A 13,203-nucleotide genomic window follows, 5' to 3' on the forward strand; every position below is an offset into this window, starting at 1 on the left:
CCCTTTCTCCACAACCTCTCCAACATTTGTTGTTTCCTTCCCTGTGCATTTTTGCCATTCTAACTGGTGTGAGGTGGTATCTCAGTGTGGTTTTGATTTGGATTTCCCTGATGGCTAATGATGATGAACATTTTTTCATGTGTCTGTTAGCCATTTGTATGTCTTCTTCAGAGAAGTGTCTTTTCATATCTTCTGCCCACTTTTTGACTTGATTATTTGTTTTTTGGATTCCCCTGTTTTATAAATGAGAAAACTGAAACAATGGGAGTTTAAGGACATGACTAATGTCACACAGACCAAGTTATTCTCACCTCACTTTTTTTTTTTTTAAAGATTTTATTTATTTATTTGACAGAGAGAGAGAGAACACAAGCAGGGGGAGTGGCAGGCAGAGGGAGAAGCAGGCTCCCCGCAGAGCATCCAACGTGGGGCTTGATCCCAGGACCCTGGGATCATGACCTGAGCCGAAGGCAGACTCTTAGCAGACTGAGCCACCCAGGTGCCCCTCCCGTCACTCTTCATCTCAACTTTTGAACACTTGATTTATTATTGTAGGGATACTCTGTATTGCAGGCGATAATATAATAGTAAGCTAAAAGAAATAGAAGGCTTCAAAAGGAAAAATGAATAGAAAATTATCAAAAAGTAGAATAAAAAGTCATTTTGAAAGAAGTCATTAAGCCACAGTCTTTTTTAGGAAAAAAACCAACAACAACAAAAACAGATTTCAAGCCCCAATAATTTGTACACTGAAAACAACTATTGAAAGAAACTTGTGTTCAAAATACTTTGAGCAATGAATAATACATCAAGAAAAACATTACTAGCAAATTAAGTTATAAACCATCAGTAACATTTAGAAATTGATTTTAGGGGTTCCTGGGTGCTGTAGTCAGTTAAGTGTCTGACTCTTGGTTTCAGCTCAGGTCGTGATCTCGGGGTCCTGGGCTTGAGCCCTGTGTTGGGCTCCACGCTTGGCACGGAGTCTGCTTGAGATTCTCTCTCCTGCCTCTGCCCCTCCTGCTTGTGCTCATGCTCTTTCTTTCTCTCTCTCTCAAATAAATAAATAAATCTTTAAAAAAAAGGAACTGATTTTATGTTATTGCAGTACAAATGATATTATTAAGCAGGGGTCTTGTTCGGCCATGAAATATGGATGGGCTGTTTAATATGCATGTAGACGACACATTTCTAATTAATTCCGGCGGTCACTACAATGAGTTGAACTCTAAAAAATGGGTTAATGCCTTATAATACTGTATCTTGGACAGCACTGATGTTATTCATTTTTTAAATGCCCACCATCACCCAGAAATATTACAATTACCTTCACATAGAATCAACCAAAGAAAGCAAAACTGGGAGAATTTAGTGCTCTCCTGTCTATTTACTGCCCTCCAGTATGATTATAATTTAAAAATTTACTGAGTGGAAGCTTATAACATTGAGATATTAACTGATTTTTCTCTGTGATTCCATAATAGCCCTCAGGCCACCCACTGAAATTAGATTGCAAGTGTGAGGCTTATCACCTAAAAGAAAGGCTAAAAGGAGAAGAAAAAGATTAAAAATCATTGGCTTTTGACTTACATGTAATGTAGTCGTTCTCAACCCGGGGTGATTTGCTCCCACAAGATGTTTGGCAAGTGTAGAGACATGTTTGGTTGTCACATCAGGGAAGGGAATGCTATTGGAACCTAGTGGTTAGATGCTAAACACCCCCCAAGCCCAGGGTAGCTTCCCACAGAAAGAATTATCTGACCCCAAATGTTAATAGTGGTGAGGTTAAGAAACTCTGATCTAAAGATATTTGAAAAACCCAGAGTTGACAAAGTACTCTTTGATGAAAGAAGATGGCTTGATTTTATTGAGTGCATATTATGTGCCATGTGCTGGTTAAAGAATATACATATATACACATATATATGAATTTATCTTCAGAACAATCCAATGAATATAGGTAATTATAATTTTCATTCTATAATGATGAGGTAAAGCAGTTTGCATCAATTCTTACAGACAGCAAGTGGTGGAGCCAGATCTCAACCCTTGGAGATCTAATCCCAGAATTTACTTGCCCGACCACTCTGGCCAGCTTCCAAGACTTTCAATTGCAAGAGTCTCACAGAGAGAGAAAAGTGTTTGGAAGGGATTTGCAAAAGGCCTGGAGTCCTCAGAAAATGAAGTTTATACCATCAAGAGAATGATTGGGAGAACTGAATGATGGTGTAAGAGCCTGTTGTCCAATCATAAAGGAGATGGTTTTTGATGGCCTAGGGAAAACAATAAAATAGACAGGTAGAAAGAGGGAGGTCCAGGTGAGAAGAATGGAGATAGAAATCTTAGATGGGTTTGGGGATATCTGAGAACAGAATGAACCTATATTTCACCAGCCTGGGGAGGAGCTTCACACAGAAATTTGCACACCAGTTTGGTAGGTCAGGATGGACAATCGAAGCTGAGACTCTGCTTACCTCAGAGGGTGTTTGGCAGAGGATGTTGCTGAGACGTCCCCGCTGCTCCACTTCCTAAAGTGGGCCACCTTAATCTCAGAGAGGCATGGGAAAGTATACAGAATTGCCCTAAGAAGACCATACAAGTTTCCGAGAAAGTGCAGCAGGCTAGAAGACGCATCATGATAATGGCGAGGTGATGGCAGCTATGAATGTGGGGTACGGACCCCACACCATAAAGAAGCTAGGCCAGCAGCAGTAGACGGCAACAAGGATTGATGCTGACAAAGACAACATCTTTTAAGGACCAGAGCCGACACTGTGCAGTGTAAAACACCAATCACTTGCCCCAGCCCTGGCATATGAATTAATCAGGCTATCTGGGAACAGGAAGCCAGCCCTGTGGAGAGGAAGGGAGTTGGAGAATCCTGATTTTGAGAGTTAACAAGTGAAAGGACTAAAGACACCCTAATTGAGGTGAAATATTCCTTCAACAGTGTAATGGAGACTTATGATGGAAATAGTTTGGTTAGGGAAAATAAATTCACATTTGTGAACTCCAGACTTTTATGTTTTTGACACTCCAATTATGCTAAATGTATCTATGCAAGACACAAATGAGGAGTGGAAATTAACATTTTCACAAGAAAGGCATGTGATATCCTGGCTTGCAGTCTGTCTCTACTGCAACCTATCCCTTAAACTACGATCTAGAGAATATTTAGAAAATGATTCTTTGCACACATCACTTAATCTGCCCAAACTTCAGGGTTTCCCTTTGTTTATAGATAAGATCCCGACTTTATGCTAACCTTCCACAATTGGGTTTCTGTGTAATTCTCTCCGACCCTAACTCTAAGTTCCCTCCCCATCCACAGGCAAGATTCTCCCTTTTACCCAAATAGATCTATTAGATTTCTTATAGGTACTTGGATACAGCTTACCTGTTTGTCTTGGACCATAATGCTCCTCTAGTTTGGAGTATCTTGTCCTTTCCTTTCTGCATGTCTAATTATAAATCTCTTTCAAAATCCATGCGCATGTCACACATGGTTTATAAAGCTTTCTCCAAATACCCCAATCATAACTCCTGGAAATGACAGCTATATATTCATTGGCATGTGGACAATCTGGCTATGCCTTTATCAAGGCTTTTATTTGAATTGCAAAGAGGTCTCAGTTTTTCTATCTGCAATTGCTCACATGTTGAATGCTGAGTTGTCATTAACCATAATTCTTTATGGTCCCCAATTTGCTTCTTCACAGATTCATGCAATGCTCAATTTAAAAGGTTTCTTTTCTTTCGATGCATTATCTTTAAAATGCCTCTTACTCAGGAGTGGCTTTACTTTTCCCGCAATGTGCTTTCTGAATTGAAGTCAAGAAGTATGAATTGTAACACAAATGATCATGGCTTTTAGTGTGAAAAGACAACTACCGGATTAGATACTATCTAGGAAAGAAAAGACAGCTACCAGATTAGATACTCTCTTCACTGTGTAGAAATTACTCTACTTTTCTAAACAACCCACCCCATTTGGGGTAGAGAAGCATGTTTTGTATTCATTTTGTGTGGACAATGTATATTTGAGATCATTAGCATGCAACTGACACTAAAAGGTTAATTAGGATAAATTGATTTTAGCAGGAGTCCTCTTCTCCAAGGAAATTGGGTCATATATTTGGCTAATTAACCCAAAGGTCTGTCAAATGTGAAATAATAATACAGTTTTGTGCAGTGAAGAATTAACTCAAGAGAGTTCTGGCCTTGGCCTTTGGCTACTGGGAGGTGATTTCTAGTCCCCTGGGGTGTGCTTCCCAGGAGGAGTGTCTTTGTTTGCCTTGGGGAAGAAACTGAAGACTAAAGATGTTAGCTTGAACCTCTGGTAGGTGCTGGAGACTAACGGACAGCCATGTCAGCAGTGTGTGATAGAGCCCCAATAAAAACTCTGAACACCGAAGGCTTTGGTGGACTTCCCTGGGTGGCAGTACTCTGTGCATACTGTCATACATCAAAGCTGGGGAAGTAACACGTTCATGATTTCATGGGGAGAGGACAACAGAAACTCCACACGTGGTACTTTTCTCTCCTTCCTATGCTTTCTTCCCTTGGCTTATTTTGGCCCATAACCTTTCCCTGTCGTAAATCATAACTATGAATATAGCAGTTTTTAGTGAGTTCTGTGAATCCTTCTAGTGAATTATTTTACCTGAGTGGTTTGGGACTCCCCTTCACCCTTACCAAATTTGAAGGTGGTGTTAGAAGTGAGAGTAATCCTTTGTACGCTGTGTTCCTTCTAATATAACAGTTGGCTAAACTCATAAACTCAACCCAGGTGTTAATTAGCAATATCCATAAATACTTAAAGTCTCCTTCTTGTAGGCATATTGTAGTAGGTATATAGTGTTGCAATAAACTGTTGTTGTTTGAATGACTGGAATTTGAAGATTGTCACTCCAGCATAACCTAGACATTTGATTGATAAACACACAAAAATAAAACCTTTGGCTTTGACCGAAAGCATAGAAAAGTAACTTTATTTACCTGTATTTCAATAGGCATTTTCTTTGAGTATGGAGTCAGTGGTTACAGGTCTGTGCCATCTTTCTTGAATAAATCAACCCCATAATTCATTCTCTAATATACAGTTATGATTTCTCAGAAATGGAGCATTATCAATCTCAGCACAGGATCCTTCTAGATTCCTCCCCTTATTTTTGTACTCATGTGCATATATACGATTCCCTGGAATAATGTAATCCTAATACAAATATAACAGACATAAAAAGGTTTGGGACTGAATATGATAAGTTCTTAATAGGCATACAATTCACTTGTAATAGGAAGCATTCAAGCATACAAATGGACATTTTAGGATTGGAGAGCATTTTATGTGCTGTACGCATCTATATTTAAGTTTTATGTATGAAATGGAAAGTGTTAGCTAATAAAACAAATTAATTAAATTGTGGATGGCTAGGAGAGCTTCTGCAGTAATTGATGAAGAAGATAAGATTTGGAGGTATTGACCTCTATACTTTGATACAGTACACAAACTTTAAGTGGTGTACAGTATTTTAACTCACAATATCTGATCTTTAACTGCTTTTTTAACCTTTAATTTCTGTTCTACTTTCCTTTATTTCACTTCAGTTATGGTGTGTATCAGGAACTCCTTATAGAGAGAAAGACTCAAGAGCATAAATGAGAGAATAAGAAACTTTTTGCATTATCAACAATTTCATCCCCGACACAAGGTAGTATAATGTTATGAAAGTAATTTGCATTTGTGTGTTATAAAAGGTAAATCTAGAATTCTCAATGTATGGCTGAAAAGAGTAAAGAATTAAGCCAATTTATGTTTGTTTCTAACAAGCAGTTATAAGGGAGTGGCTTGATTTACCCAAGTAACTACGTCAGTTTTCAACCCTACCTCATCTGTGTAGCTACGGTTGTAATAGTGTTTCAGGATACTGTAGCTGGTAGATGCAAATTTCTTGGTCGATTAGATAAGTCTATTCCTCCAAGAACTCCTCGATACTGCCAATGTTGGGGAAACCCCTATGACTTCTTTCAGGTACAGGATTTCAGAATCTCATTCCTGGGGACTCATTAGTGCAACTCTGTTGTTTTACAAACAAGGGACTCCAGTGTCCGAGGGGTTTTTCTGACTTGCTTACATACAAATAACTAATGGAAAACTCACATATTACATCCAAGGTCTCCTGCCTCTTGATCCAACTCTCTTGTCACTATACTCAATTGTCAATTCTAATCTAGAAAATTGTTGCACCCCTAATCACTACTGTTTTCTTTTACCACTAAGCCTATTTGCTCCTTATTTTATCACCTTCTCTAAAAAATGTTGATTTCTATTCTGCAAACTATCTAACAACTTTTTCACAGGGTCTTCTGTAATCTTTTTTTTTCTCTTAATATTTTGTGGCCATTTTGCCCAGACAAGAAATATAGGGCTAAATTGTCATTTTTAACCAATGTATAGTCTCTGATATATAAGTGTGTAGAATATTTTTGAAATTAACCAGTTGCTTCTCAGAACAGGAAGATGGGAGTGACTGCCAGAATGTTCTCTGCTCTCTGGTCCCTGGCCTAGATGATTGATCCAGGGGCGGAAATATTGATGTTCTGAAATTTCCCACCTATATATCCAAGAAAGTATTTGTTTTCACTTAACTTACTTAGTATTCAGTGGTCCCTTTCAATTTAATAACTATTGTTTTCCTTGAGCACTGGGTAATTTTATTATAATACTGTAATTTTTTTCATTTTAAAAATCTGATATATAATAATTGACAAATGATATATTAGTTTCAGTCATACAACATAATGATTTTCTATTTGTATATATTGTGAAATGATCACAATAACTCTAGTTACCATTCATCACTACACACAATCACAATTTTTTTTTCTCGTGGTGAGAACTTTCAGGATTTACTCTCTTAGCAACATTCAAATATACAATTCAGTATTGTTAACTATAGTCGCCATGCTATAACTTACATCCCCATGAATTAGTTATTTAATAACTGGAAGTTTGTACCTTTTTACATCTTAACTCATTTCACCTACCCCTCACCCTCCACCTCTAGCAACCACCAATCTGTTATTTGTATCTATGAGCTTATTTCTGTTTTGTTTTGTTTTTATTGTTAGAGTCCACATATAAGTGAGATTATATGTATTTGTCTTTCTCTGTCTGACTTATTTCACTTAGCATTATGCCCTCAAGGCCCACCCATGTTGTCACAAATGGCAAGATTTCCTTCTTATTGTCCTTATCTTTTTTTTTTTTTAGTTATAAAATTTAATTGTAAAGAGCAAGCAGTGGTTATCGGTCAAACCAATCCACATTAATAGCTTTGAAGTGTGCCGTATTTATTTGACAGAGACACAGCGAGAGAGGGAACACAAGCAGGCGGTGTGGGAGAGGGAGAAGCAGGCTTCTCGCTGAGCAGGGAGCCCGATGCGGGGCTCAATCCCAGGACCCTGGGATCATGACCTGGGCTGAAGGCAGACACTTAACCGACTGAGCCACCCAGGCGCCCCCCTTATTGTCCTTATCTTAAAAACAATTTCACCGTTTTCTTTCTTTTCTCTTTATGGGAGCCCTATTAATCAGAACTTAGATGCTCTTTTTTTTTCTTCAGTTACTCTATTCATGCAACAGATTTCCCCAAAATTTAGTTCCTTAAAACAACCTTCTAATTTTGTTCATGATTTTCTAAATTAGGATTTTTTTAAAGATGTATTTATTTGAGAGAGAGTGGGGCGGGGTGGGGCAGAGGGAGAGGGAGAGACAGTCTTAAGCAGACCCCACCCTGAGCATGGTGCCCTACACGGGGTTGGATCTCACAACCCTGAGATCAGGACCTGAGCTGAAACCAAGAGTCGGACACTTGACCGACTGCACCACCCAGGCACCCAGTAAATTAGGATTTTTGGAAAGACCTTAGGCAGGTCTCACTCGGGGGTTCTAATGCAGACGCAGCCAGATTTTAGCTGGGTTTGTCATTATCTGATCAGCTAGGCTGGACGTTCGAAGTAACTCATCCGTAAGGTGGCAGCTGATGCTGGCTGTCAGCTGGGAGCTCTGTTGGAGGCTGTCAGCTGGCATGTCTCCATGTGGCAGCTTCCTGTGGCTGGAACTCCAGCTGATTTTCTTCTTCAGAAATTTGTGGATTCTCTCAGCTTCCACTGTGTGGTGAATTTATATTAAGCCTTTTGAATATGTCCTTGCTGTCGTGTTTTTTCAAGTAAACATTTTAAGGAAACATAATATAGTTGCAGAAATGTATGTAGACCTTTCAAATCAATGCATTTTCCTAAGTGAAAACACCCATGTAACTGGTACCTAGATCAATAGGGAATATAAGAAAGAGCACAAAGGATCATAGGGGAAGGGAGGGAAAACTGAACGCAAAGAAATCAGAGAGGGAGACAAACCATGAGAGACTCTGGGCCTCGGGAAACAAATTGAGGGTTGTGGAAAGGGAAGGGGGTGGGGAGATGGGGTAACCGGGTGATGGGCATTAAGGAGGCCACGTGATATATGAAAACAATGAATCATGAATCACTACATCAAAATAATGATGTATTGTATGGTGACTAACAACATAATAAAATTAAATTAAATTAAAAAAAAGGATGTGATGTGACAAGCACTGGGTGTTATAAGCAACTAATGGATCATTGAACACCACACCAAAAACTAATGATGTACTATATGTTGGCTAATTGAATTTAAGAAAAAAAGAAAAACTATAAAGGAAAAAAAAATAAAAACATTAGCAGCACTGCAAAAGCCCCCAATTTTGGTATCTCCTGAGAAACCGCTCTCCACTATCCTAACTTCACACACCACAGATTAATTTTGTTTGCTTTTGAATTAATTTTAATGTAATCATCATGCTGTATGTACTCTGAATCTGGCTCTTTTTGCTCGACATTATGTTTGTGAGAGCCAATCATGCTGCAACATTTGTGATTAATCTCTTTGTTATGTTATCACACGGCATGAAATGCCATAATTTAATTCTCTATTGTTAATGTACATTTTTTCAGTTTTTGGCCTTTATCAATAGGGACTCTATAACTCATTTATGAATTCTAGTAGTTTATCTGTACATTCTTTTGAATTTTCTACCTACACAGTTTGTTTGTGAATAGTGATTTTTATAATTATTTTATGAAGCTTTTCATAAAACATATGAAAACATAAATGCATTTACTTAGACTTCTTGCACCAGAAATCTGGTGAGCACATTTTACATACAGATACTTCCCTAACCCTTCCCTCAGAAGTGTTGTATCAGTGTATCTTTCTAACAGTGCACGAGTAGCTGCTTTGCCATAGTTTTTCTGCTACTATATACTTTTCCATGTTAACCTTTGCCAATCTCTTCTTCAAGAATAAAACTTTAAAAAAATTGTATTGATTATTGGAAATTTGCAATGGAAATTTGTTATACATTTGCATTGGAATTTTTTGGTAAATTGATTTATTGTTTCCTTTGATCATTTTTCTTTTCACATAAGTTATGAATTAAGATTGTATTTGATGTATAAGAAATCTGGCACAGAGTGATGCAAATAGGTAAAGATTGATACTGTGACTCCACAATTATGACATTCTTAACATGTGGCTTTCATCTAATAATTGTCACTTTCTGGTATAAGATGGCTATTCTACCTCCAGCAGCAAGAAGGAGATGGGGTAAAAGCTTATACCAGGTATGCCTTCCCTAGTTTAAAAGTATTTCTGGAAGCTTTGTTTGTCCTGTAACCTCTGCTTCTATCTCGCTGTTCAGAACTAGGTCATGCAGTGACCCCTCGCTTCTCTGAAGCAAAGAATGTAGCTATAGACAGCATTCTTGCCACTTCAAACAAAATCAGAGTTCTGTAGATAAGGGACTATGGAAAGGTGGAGTGCAGAAGCAGCCTCAAAATCTTCCGGTGTACACCAGTTTGGTTCCCTAACACTGATGCGCATCTTTTCATACATAGAATCTATTTACCATCATTCCAAGGAAGTGCTCCCCGTAAACCCTTTCATGGTCTGGTGACCTACAATCTAAAAGATGAGTTACCAGCCTCTGACACATCCATCAAGTCCTTGCTATGCTGCCCTGAAGGGTTTGATATTTGTTATTAAAAGGTAACCACTGTGTGTTTCCCTTTGTCCCCTTTTCTGAATTGGAATTATAAGTGTAGTCCGGAAAGAACCATAGGATTCTTACTGTATGATGTATGAACTCTACCTTGAACTCTTGCCTCATGTTCATCCCCAGCCGAGTTCTGGAGTAAAAATGGCACCACAGAGCTGTCCCGCCTTGAGCAAGGGGGTTAGGCTTTTATACCTGTATCAGTGAGTCCTTAGCTGCTGACCACCACTCAGTTGCAAGGTTTTGTGCAATCACCCAGACACCTCGGAGTCCGTTGGCTCTGGCTGGCAAACTAGTTGCTGGGGGAGGGTGCAGCTGTGTCAGCCATTAACAACCAACAGCACAGCAGCTGTGTATGACAAAGGAGACGTGGGTGGGTACCAAACAGCATCATGTAGCTATTCTGGCAACTTCGGTTCTTTTGTTTAAAAAAGTCTCATCTTTTGCTTTTGTGGTGTTTTTTTATTTTATTTTATTTATTTCTTTGAGAGCGAAAGAGAGCAAAAGAGAGCATAAGCTGGGGGAGAGGCAGATGCAGACTCCCCACTGAGCAGCGAGCCCAATGTGGGGCTCCATCCCAGGACCCCGGGATCATGACCTGAGCTGAAGGCAGTCGCTTAACCGACTGAGCCACCCAGGCGCCCCCAAAAGTCTCGTCTTTTGTTTTCTTTGGCTTCTTCAGCCTATGTGTGTGTTGGGGGTGGGTGGAGGAGGGGGTTGTTCCTGCTTGCTCATTTCTTCTATTGCTTCTTCTGAGGAGGGTTTAGGGGAGGCTGCCTTTTCCTGGGTTGATCAGCTTTCTAAGGCCTCTTCCATGGGTGCAATTTAGGAGACCTAGAGGTGGATTTAGGGTTTCAAAAATCACAAGCTCTTGCAGCCAGGCCTGGGATTTTGTTGGCAAAGGCAACTCCTGAAAAGCTTTCTATTTTGTTCCCAGTTACGTGCAAATGGAAGCATTTAGAATGTTACCTATACATAATGGTTTAAGCATGAAGATTCCCTGGTTTTATTTAATGGCCTCATCACTCAGACTATTCCTTTGGGGATATTAATGGGTATTCCAGCTCCTTGGTAATGGAATTTACTGTGCTCTTTTTTGTGCATTGTGGAAATGGGAAACAGAGAAGTTAAATGCCTGACATCAGGCTACACACCTCTGTAGCTTCAGTTTTACTTCCTCAGAGCCCAACATTTTGACTAAATTGCATTCACATCGAAAAGTGATCAAGATATAATTATCATATTAATGGAAGCTTACTTTTATTGAGTGCTTACTATATTATAGTTATTATTCCAAATGCTTTATATAAAGTAATTTCATCCTTCCAAGAAATCTGTAAGGAACTTTCAAAAGGTCACGCGGCTAAAGGACACTGAGCAGCTTGAGACTATGTATAATATTTAGTAGAAAAATATTGTTCTTCTAAATAGACTCCCTCATTCCAAGTATCACTTCCTCGGTCTTCAAAACTCTTCTTTTTTTCTATAAAAATACTTACTTCCCTTTGACTTTTGTCTGGTCCGTGTCATGATCATTTCACATCAGACTACTGAAATTGCCACTGTCCGTGTTTTCTACAGCTGATCTCACCTTGTTCATAAGCCTTCTCTCCTTCCAAAAGCAGGAAACTTTCATCTTTACCATTTAAAAAGAAATCCGTCTCATTTAGAAGTGTCTCCTCATGGTAAATATTTAGTTAATTTAAGCTCCTTCTGAAGACTATTTTTTCCTCCAGGGTTTGGTCTTTCCCTTCTTTCCAAGAGTGCAGCTGGGTTTTGGTGGAAGCTCACTTCTCTTTGTGGTGGTGTGGAAGGAGGCCTTTTGTCCTCCTTCTGTCCTTTGGGACTGCACCAAACTCAGGGTTACAGAATGCCTCCATTCCTCCCCATCCTTGGGCATCTTCTACTGCAGTCTGCTGGAGATGTGGCCCCATCCTTTTGTCATTCTAGACACTGTGCTGACATCCATTGCTGAAAGTTGTGGTCCCTGCATCAGTCTTCTAGTTGATGTCCCCACTCCCTGGCTTCATGGCACTCACCAGTCCCTTCAAGCCTCTGCACCCCACTTGGGTATCATGGGGGCTTCATTCCAATACCTACACACAGGCAATGGGCCAGGATGCATTGCCTCATGCAGAATCCCCTAGGTACCATCTTCTTATGCCATATTGGAAGAGGCAGGAAGGGAAGGAGTTGTTGAAAGTTAAGTGTTAATTTACCATAGGAAAGTCAATAGACCCAGGTAGGTATAAAATTCACACCAAGGTCATGTCTCAACATCTCCTCTGTAGAGTAGAACTTATAGTCATTAAATTCTTAGACTCCCAAGCTTTATTCTTAATGCATAAAAGGAAGCTGTGGGATTTAGGATACTTTTTGTTCTCTCTCTCTCATCAATTCCATGCTTTCAAGACTCACTAATTAAACACTCCAGCTCTTCCAGCCTGGAGAATGAAGTTTCGTCTTTTTAACCTAGAATTCAACATCTTCCAGAATTTGATTTCCAACTTATCTTTCCATTTTCAAAGTCTCTGTGTCCAAAAAGACTTCCATCTCTTTATTCTTGCTAGTATCACTTACCTACACTTAAATGCCCTTCTCTCTCCACCTGCCTCATCTGCTCCCATTTCTCTCCTGAGCAAAGCCTTTTCTCCTCTTCAGTCACCACTGTACCTTTTTTTTTTTTGCCTCGTACTCTGTCAATTTTGCAATCATTTTATTTATTTTATTTTATCATTTTATTTTCCTTTTTCAACCCCTCTCTGAGTGTTGGCAGTCCTCAAGGTCCTTTGTCCTGTCCTCTTGTCTGGTGGGTTTTCTTTGGTTGATCCTACTTGTTTCTTATTCTCAACTACCGCCTCCAGTCAATGGTTCCTACTGCTGCATCTCTAGTCCTAACATCTGTCTTGAAGAATATTGATTCTTTAATGGAGCCACTGATCTCTCCTGCAGGTACCTCAGACTAAAGGTGTTCAAAGCTGACTTACAGAAATGGGAGAGGGAAAGCTGTTATTTTTATATTCTTAACACTTCAGGCCAATTCTTTTGCTTCAAGAGGAAGAAA

This window comes from Leptonychotes weddellii, chromosome 4, assembly GCF_054177405.1.
Source record: "Leptonychotes weddellii isolate Sample4059 chromosome 4, ASM5417740v2, whole genome shotgun sequence".
Classification (NCBI taxonomy): domain Eukaryota; kingdom Metazoa; phylum Chordata; class Mammalia; order Carnivora; family Phocidae; genus Leptonychotes; species Leptonychotes weddellii.